Raw genomic sequence first — 9,312 nt, 5'->3', positions numbered from 1 at the left:
CCCGGCGGGCCGGCGCGCGGCGGCGCGGGGAAATGGGCGCGGGCGGCGGCGAATCGGGAGGCGACACGTGGCGGCGGAGAGGGCGGCGGACACGTCCGTCGGCGGGTTTTTCCGTTCAGCGGCGCGAGGGGAGCGAGGCTAGGGTTTGATCTGCGCGAAAATTTCGGGGAAGCACATATTTATAGGTAGAGGGAGCTAGGATACTCCAAATGGAGTGCGGTTTTCGCCCACACGATCATGATCGAACGACCGAGAGCATGGAGGTGGCTTTGATGGGTTATTGGACTGTTTGGAGGGGGTTTTGCTGCAACACACAAAAGACCTTTGCGGTTACCCAGTTAACCGTTGGAGCATCAAACGACCTCCAAATGGAATGAAACTTGACAGGTGGTCTACCGGTGGTGTACCAAGGCCACTTGGCAAACCTCGGTCTATTCCGAGAACGTTTAACACCCACTTGAAAAGAGACAAGAGGGGTGCGCCGGTGCGTGTGGGAGTGCCGGATTGCAAAACGGACAACGGGGAAAATGCTCGAATGCATGAGACGAACACGTATGCAAATGAGATGCGCATGATGACATGATATGAGATTCATGACATGAACAAAATGCAAAACGAAAGACAAAACCCAACCACAGAGGGAATATCATAACATATAGCCGAAAATGGCAAGAGTTGGAGTTACAAATATGGGAAGTTACATCCGGGGTGTTATAACACTCCACCACTACGAGAGGATCTCGTCCCGAGATCTAGGACTGAAAGAACTCCGGATATTCAGAACGGAGGTGGTCCTCGCGCTCCCAGGTGGCTTCTCGGTCGGAATGGTGCGACCACTTCACTTTCAGGAATTTGATTGACTTGTTGCGAGTCTTGCGCTCAGTTTCTTCAAGAATAGCAACGGGGTGCTCATGATAAGATAGATCTTCTTGGAGGTCAATCTCTTCGAAGTTGATGGTGCGCTCAGGAGTCTTGAAGCACTTGCGAAGCTGTGACACGTGGAACACATTGTGCACGTTCGCGAAGTTGGAGGGAAGCTCAAGTTGATAGGCGAGGTCGCCTCTTTTGCCAATGATCTTGAAAGGACCCACGTATCTAGGGGCAAGCTTCCCTTTGATACCGAAGCGACGAGTGCCTTTCATTGGAGAGACGCGGAGGTAGACATGGTCTCCGATCTCGAAAGCCAAGTCACGGTGCTTGCTATCATAGTAACTCTTCTGGCGCGATTGCGCGGCTTTGAGATTTTCACGGATGACTTTACACATTTCTTCAGCCTCTGTGATTAAGTCATTGCCAAGAAGTTGGCGTTCACCAGTCTCTGACCAATTGAGAGGAGTGCGGCACTTTCTGCCATATAGAATCTTGAATGGGGCCTTGCCCGAACTCGCTTGGAAGCTGTTGTTGTAGGAGAACTCGGCATATGGAAGACAATCTTCCCACTTCATGCCAAAAGAAATGACACAAGCCCTGAGCATATCTTCAAGGATTTGATTGACTCGCTCGACTTGGCCACTAGTTTGAGGATGGAAAGTTGTGCTGGAGCGAATGTTGGTACCCATGGCCTTCTGGAAGGAGTCCCAGAACTTAGAAGTGAAGATGCTTCCACGATCTGAAGAAATCAATTGTGGAATGTCGTGCAAGGAGACAATCCTGGAGGTGTAAAGCTCTGCCAACTGAGCTGCTGTGATAGATTCTTTGATTGGAAGGAAATGAGCCACTTTAGTAAGCTTGTCGATGACAACGAAGATAGCATCGTTTGCGCGTTTGGACTTAGGAAATCCAGTCACGAAGTCCATTTCGATATGATCAAACTTCCATTCTGGGATAGCAAGAGGTTGGAGGAGACCAGCTGGTCGTTGGTGTTCTGCTTTCACCCTTCGACAAACATCACATTCATTCATGAATTGAGCGATTTCTCGCTTCATTCGAGTCCACCAATACGACTGCTTGAGGTCATGGTACATCTTCGTACTTCCAGGATGAATGGAAAGAAGAGAATTGTGCGCCTCATTCATAATGACTTTCCTTAGATCACCTTTTGGAACCACAATCCGGTCCTCGAAGAATAAAGTGTCTCTGTCATCAATGCGATAGCACTTATATTTGGAAAGACCCTTGTCGATACCACGTTTGACCTTCTTCACCATGGTATCCAGGAGTTGTGCCTCACGAATTTGATCTTCCAAAGTAGGAGAGACTATGAGGTTGGCAAGAAAGCCTTGAGGAACAACTTGGAGATTCAGTTTGCAGAAAGATTCACACAAATCCGGTTGAAATGGCTTGAGAATTAAGCTGTTGCAATAAGCCTTCCTGCTCAAAGCATCTGCAATGACATTGGCCTTGCCTGGAGTATATTCAATACTCGGATTGTACTCTTGAATCATTTCTACCCATCGAGTTTGCCTGAGGTTGAGGTTTGGCTGAGTGAAGATGTACTTGAGACTCTTGTGATCGGTGAATATGTCCACTTTCCTTCCCAACAAGAGATGTCTCCATGTTATTAATGCATGGACAACTGCCGCCAACTCAAGATCGTGAGTGGGGTGGTTCTTTTCGTTGGGCTTCAACTGACGAGAGGTATAGGCCACAACTTTCTTCTCTTGCATTAACACAGCACCGAGACCTTGAAGAGAAGCATCACAGAAAACTTCGAATGGCTTGGATTCGTCAGGAGGAGTTAAGACAGGAGTTGTGATGAGTTTCTCTTTGAGAGTGTTGAAAGCAACGTCACACTCAGGAGTCCAGACATACTTCACATGCTTCTGGAGGAGGTTGGAAAGAGGCTTTGCAATATTAGAGAAATTCTCAACGAATCTTCGGCAATAGCTTGCAAGACCAAGGAAACTGCGGAGCTGCTTGACATTCTGAGGAGGTTCCCAATTCACAATTGCAGATGCCTTCTCGGGATTAACAGCGATGCCCTTGGCAGAGATGATATGACCAAGGTAAAGAACTTCATCAAGACAAAACTCACATTTGGAAAACTTCGCATAGAATTGATACTCTTTGAGCTTGTCGAGCACCAATCCCAAATGTTTGGCATGATCCTTCTTATTCTTGGAGAAGACCAAGATATCATCGAGATACACCAGGACGAATTCATTGGTATAGGGGTTGAAGATGAAGTTCATCATTCAAGAGAATGTTGGAGGAGCATTGACAAGGCCGAAAGACATGACAGTATATTCATAAGAACCAAAGCTTGTTCTGAATGCTGTCTTGGGAATATCTTCTTCACGAATGCGAATCTGATGATAACCCATTCGAAGGTCTAGCTTGGAGAATACTTTAGCACCTTTAAGTTGCTCGAATAGCTCATTGATGTTGGGAAGTGGATACTTGTTCTTGATTGTCTTCTTGTTCAATGGACGGTAGTCAACACAAAGTCGGTCTGTGCCATCCTTCTTCTAGACAAAAAGAACACCACAACCCCACGAAGATGAACTCGGTCTGATCAAGCCCAGACGCTCTTGTTCATCGAGCTGTTTCTTCAATTCCTTCAGCTCCTTGGGTCCAAGCTTGTAAGGACGCTTGCAAACGGGTTCAGTGCCAGGCTCAAGATCGATAACGAACTCAACTGGCCGGTGAGGAGGCATACCCGGAAGCTCTTCTGGAAAGACATCTCTCACAAACGACTGGAATCTGAGAGATTGCGTCTAGCTCACCCTTCTCATTGAGAGAAAATAACCGAATGGTCTCATCACGAGCGGCATAGATGATCACATCCTCAGAAGAATGCGTCAATTGAATTTCCCTGGCAGCACAATCAAGTTGAGCCTTGTGCTTAGAAAGCCAGTCCATGCCGAGAATTAGATCAATATCCAAGTCACCAAGGACAATTGGAGAAGACAGAAATTTATAATCGCCCATCTTGATAACGGAATCCCGAACGAATACTCGAGAAGTCATTTGTCGAGCCGGCGAAACAATAGACAATGGACTCGACAATACTTGAGTAACCAAATCATGCGTAGCCACAAAAGGTCTTGAAATGAAAGAATGCGACGCACCATTATCAAATAAGACTTTTGCAGGAATATCATTAACTGAGAGATTACCCATTATCACATCAGTAGATTCCTCCGCTTGAGCTGCATTCATCATGTTCACCTTTGCAGACTTGGGATTATGCTTGACCACTGCATTGCTGGAAGATCTCACAGGAGGAGGAGGCGGAAGGCGCCTTTGGTTGAAGCACTTGTTAGCATAGTGACCTTTCTGCTGACACTTGTTGCAAGTCACCTCTGAGAGTGGACGATGATAAGGAGCATTCGACTTTGGAGCTTGATTATGAGACTTGTTCTGATAGCCAGGGTTGGGTGGGTGGGAAGATCCATGGCCACCTTTGTTCTTCTGCTGGAAAGGCTGACAAAATGGAGGAGGAGGAGGAGGCAACCAGAACTTCTGTTGCTTAGCAGCCACTAGTGAGGAAGAAGAAGACTGAACTGCGTCCCTGACTCTCTTCTTAGAAGCCTCACACTTGAGCTGAGCAGCCTCTTGCTTTAGTGCCATGTTGTAGAAATCATCATACTTGGTCGGCTCAAAAGGAACGAGAGGTAATTGCAGATCTTCTCTGAGGCCACCTCTGAATTGATAGATCATGCTCTTTTCATCAGGAACGTCTTGCTTAGCGAAGCGAGCGAGTTTCTGAAACTGGGTATTGTATTGATACACGGACATGCTGCCTTGCTTGAGATTGCGGAACTCCTCACGCTTGCTCTCAACAACACTTTGTGGAATGTGGTGAGCTTTGAAGTCTCGGCGGAAATCATCCCAGGTAATCACACGACCTCCTCTGGAATCTTTGTATTGTTGATACCACTCGGCAGCTTGATCCTTGAGTTGAAAAGAAGAAAACTTGACAAAGTCCTCAGGCCTGATATTGCTACATTCAAAATGCTTGTTGATGTCCACGAGCCAATCATCGGCGTCTGTGGCCTCGGCACAGTAGCTGAAAGACTTCGGCTGATTTGCGAGGAACTGGTTGAGGGTAGCGAAGTGAGGCTGATTGTTGCCTTGGCCTTGATTTCCTTGATTGCCTTGCCCCTGGGTGCGTTCTTGCAAGAGTTGCAAAATCATCTGAGCATTGGCGTTGGTGGCTGCCATGATAGCTTGCCATGCCTCCGGAGGCGGAGGGTTCGCCTGACTCCCCTCATTGCGTTCCGGATTCTGACGCGTTGGCAGAGCCATCCTGAAGAGGGTGACATCCGTTAGCATCTTGATAGACAGATAGACAAATTGAATCCACAGATAGAAATTGCAACATATAGTCTTCACAATAAACATTCGAACGAGGATGAACGAATGAATTCCATAGTAAATCATCACACTTCCATAAGGTAAGAAGCCACTTGATAAGAGATTGATGAATAAAATAACAAGGTACAAGTGGAACAAATAAGTGGTAAGGATTACCCAATCACAAACCAAATATCTGCGGGAAGAAATGCTAAGAGCTACTTGAATCCCACCTATAAACTCCCGAAACTTTCTGGTTATGCAATCTGGTGTTGGGGATACAGGGGACACAAAATATATCACCCAAACTAGCAATCCCTAGATCCAGCTGTATCCATCCGTCAACACATAACCAAGAAACCTTCGGAAATCGCGTACCTCAACCTTCGAAAAGCATCCGTTATACGAGTTATGGCAATACTCCCGAACTCCCGCCCCAGTACTGGGTGGCGTCGAGGTGACCTCGCCAACAACTGCATAAAAGAGATTTTTGATGTCGGCGAAACTCAGGTATTCCAGAACTGCAACGATAAAATTGTGACGACAACACCTCGGAGCTCAACTCCCCGGGACACGCCACAACCCCTAAATGTCAGGAGGCACCAAGAACAATGTTCTCGTCACAAAACCATCAGAACGATTCCAAGATACCCGCGTGATCCTAAAATTTTTTTTACTGAAATTTGAGGAGAGAAGAGTCAAAACTTCTACGTCAGGAGACCTCACCAGAGCGACGAAGGGACTGAGGAGTAAAAAGAATCCTACTCTCCGATATATATAATCCTAAGACTCAAAACATTTTTGTTCTAGACTCAACAACGCCAGCAATTCGATCAAGCAGGGGCTACTAAGTCGGGGATGGCTCTGATTACCAACTTGTAACGCCCACGATGCGGCTATATCTCCCACGTGTCGAGGCATGACTTAGAGGCATAACCGCATTGTGGTATTGGCGCAAGAAGGGTCATCTTCACACAATCCCATGTAATGAACAAGAATGGGATAACGAGAGTTGGCTTACAATCGCCACTTCACACAATACATAAATTAATTCATACATCATCGAAAATCCACACATAGACCGACTACGGTCAAATCCAAAAGAAAATAAGATAACCCCAAATGCTAGATCCCCGATCGTCCCAACTGGGCTCCACTACTGATCATCAGGAAACGAAACATAGTAACGACCATGTTCCTTGTCGAACTCCCACTTGAGCTCGGTTGCGTCATCTGCACTGGTATCGTCGGCACCTGCAATGTTTTGGTAGAATCTGTGAGTCATGAGGACTCAGCAATCTCACACCCGCGAGATCAAGACTATTTAAGCTTATAGGAAAGGATGGTGTAATGAGGTGGAGCTGCAGCAAGCACTAAGCATATGGTGGCTAACATACGCAAAAGAGGGCGAGAAGAGAAGCAACGCAACGGTCGCGAAGCTAGAAAATGATCAAGAGGTGATCCTGAAACTACTTACGTTCATTCATAACTCAAACCGTGTTCACTTCCCGGACTCCGCCGAGAAGAGACCATCACGGCTACACACGGTTGATGTATTTTAATTAAGTCAAGTGTCAAGTTCTCTACAACCGGACACTAACAAATTCCCATCTGCCTCATAACCGCGGGCACGGCTTTCGAAAGATAATACCCTGCAGGGGTGTTCCAACTTAGCCCATTATAAGCTCTCGGGGCACACCGGATGAGCAGTCCGTACAACTAAAACCAGGCCTCAAGTTTCCCCGAGGTGGCGCTGCAAAGGGCTCTAGTTTGGACCAGCACTCAGAGGAACACTGGCCCGGGGGTTTAAATAAACATGACCCTCGGGCTCGCGAAAACCCAAGGGAAAAAGGCTTAGGTAGGCAAATGGCAAAACCAAGGTTGGGCCTTGCTGGAGTAGTTTTATTCAAGGCGTACTGTCAAGGGGGTCCCATAAATCACCCAACCGCGTAAGGAACGCAAACTCAAGGAACATAATACCGGTATGACGGAAACTAGGGCGGCAAGAGTGGAACAAATCACCAGGCATAAGGCCGAGCCTTCCACCCTTTACCAAATATATAGATGCATTAATTAAATAAGAGATATTGTGATATGCCAAAATATCCATGTTCCAACATGGAACCAACTTCAACTTCACCTGCAACTAGCAACGCTATAAGAAGGGCTGAGCAAAAGCGGTAACTTAGCCAAACAACGGTTTGCTAGGAAAGGATGGTTGGAGGCTTGACATGGCAATATGGGAGGCATGATATAGCAAGTGGTAGGTAGCGCAGCATGGCAATAGAACGAACAACTAGCAAAGCAAAGATAGAAGTGATTTCGAGGGTATGGTCATCTTGCCCGCAAGGTTCTCAGAGTTGTCGAAAGCTTGATCCTCGTAAGCGTACTCAATAGGTTCCTCATTCACGAACTCATCTCTCGGCTCTACCCACAGCAAGAACACAAGCAATGGAAACACAATCAACCACGGGAAATGCACAAGCAACATGATGCAAAACATGCATGATATGCGAGATATGATATTCGATGCATATGCGTGCTCCAGAAGAAAAAGGATGAACAAGGCAGTAACTTGGCAAACCAAGTATGCCACTGGAAAGATGATATGATTTCGGTCGAAATCGATATGAAGACCACCGGAAACGGATGCACGGTTTGCAAATGGCAAGCAAAACAAGAATGACACGATTATGCGATTAACAGCATGATAGCACTTAGAATACATCAAGTAACTATGCTACAGCACCCCAACATAGCAACAAAGCATATGGAAGTGATTTACAGGAGATGCTTGACAAACGATGAACACTGAGCTACGGCTAGATCACACAATAACAGGTTCAAACAAGCATGGCAATAATGCAAAAGATATCAGTGTAACAGACTTGGAGAAAATACTGGACATGGCTGAAACAGCATCAGGTAGCAATGTTCATAGCAAGCAATTAACATGCTACAGGAACTTAACATAGGAAAACAAAGCATAGCATGAATCTACTAAATGCATAGAACAAAAGTCCCTTACTGACCATGAGCCAAAAAGGATCAGACGATATGATGGCACCCATGTAAACATAGCAAGTTTCGTTAACAGGTTAACAGAACATGGCATTAACAGAATTATGAAGGTATCTTTGTGAGCTCAATTCACTCATCACAAAGCAATGCATGACAAACAAGCATACCTACAGCAATATGGCATGTTTATGAATCTAACCATGGCAAGAGCAAGTTCATAGCATGTATGGATCAACTACAACAACCTTGGCAAAATTGAATATCATGTTAACATTCTGCCAGAAACATTTTATAGCAAAAGTAGAGCAAGATTGAGACATTCTAGGGCACTCCATAATTGCAAACCAGGGCATGGATGGATAGAGCTCAACTATATCTACAAAACATCCTTACAGAACATACTCAAAAGAAGCATGGATCTCACTGTAGACACATGGATATATGGCAACAAAATAACAGCAGTAATAGACGGCCCAAATCCTAAGTCCCTGAAAACAGAAACATCACGAAGCCTAGTTTGCATGCTTGTGCTACTCACCACATAGATCACAAAAATACATGTCATACACCTCTGTAAAGATGGAATGGCATAGATCAAAACACCTGTAGAGCTCATGCCCATAAGATGCACACATCGAATGCAACAAAAATAACAAAACATCAAGTTCTGATAAGTAGCAGCAGTAAACAGCATATAGCTCTCTTGCATCAGAGATTTGGGCATCAAGATGGACTCAAACGAGCATGGCAAAATGAAACAAAATTAAGAACATCTCGTGATGAACATTTTGATATATCATGCGCATGAATCGGAGCAGTATGCAATGAGATATGCCATGATGAACGAAGCAACATATTGCAAAAAAATTCGGGACTTGGCAGAAAACGAGGGGGGAAACAAGTCAACCTCGCGGATCTCACGCGAACCGAGGTTCGCCGGGGTTCCTCGCCGGAGATGAAGAGGAGGAGGCCGGAGGAGGCGTCGGGCGGACGGGGACGAGCTGGATCTGGCCGGATCCGGCGCGGGGCGGCACGGCGGCGCGCGAGGCGCGG

The sequence above is a fragment of the Triticum aestivum genome, chromosome 3D (assembly GCF_018294505.1).
Source record: "Triticum aestivum cultivar Chinese Spring chromosome 3D, IWGSC CS RefSeq v2.1, whole genome shotgun sequence".
Classification (NCBI taxonomy): domain Eukaryota; kingdom Viridiplantae; phylum Streptophyta; class Magnoliopsida; order Poales; family Poaceae; genus Triticum; species Triticum aestivum.
This window is presented reverse-complemented; position numbering follows the sequence as displayed.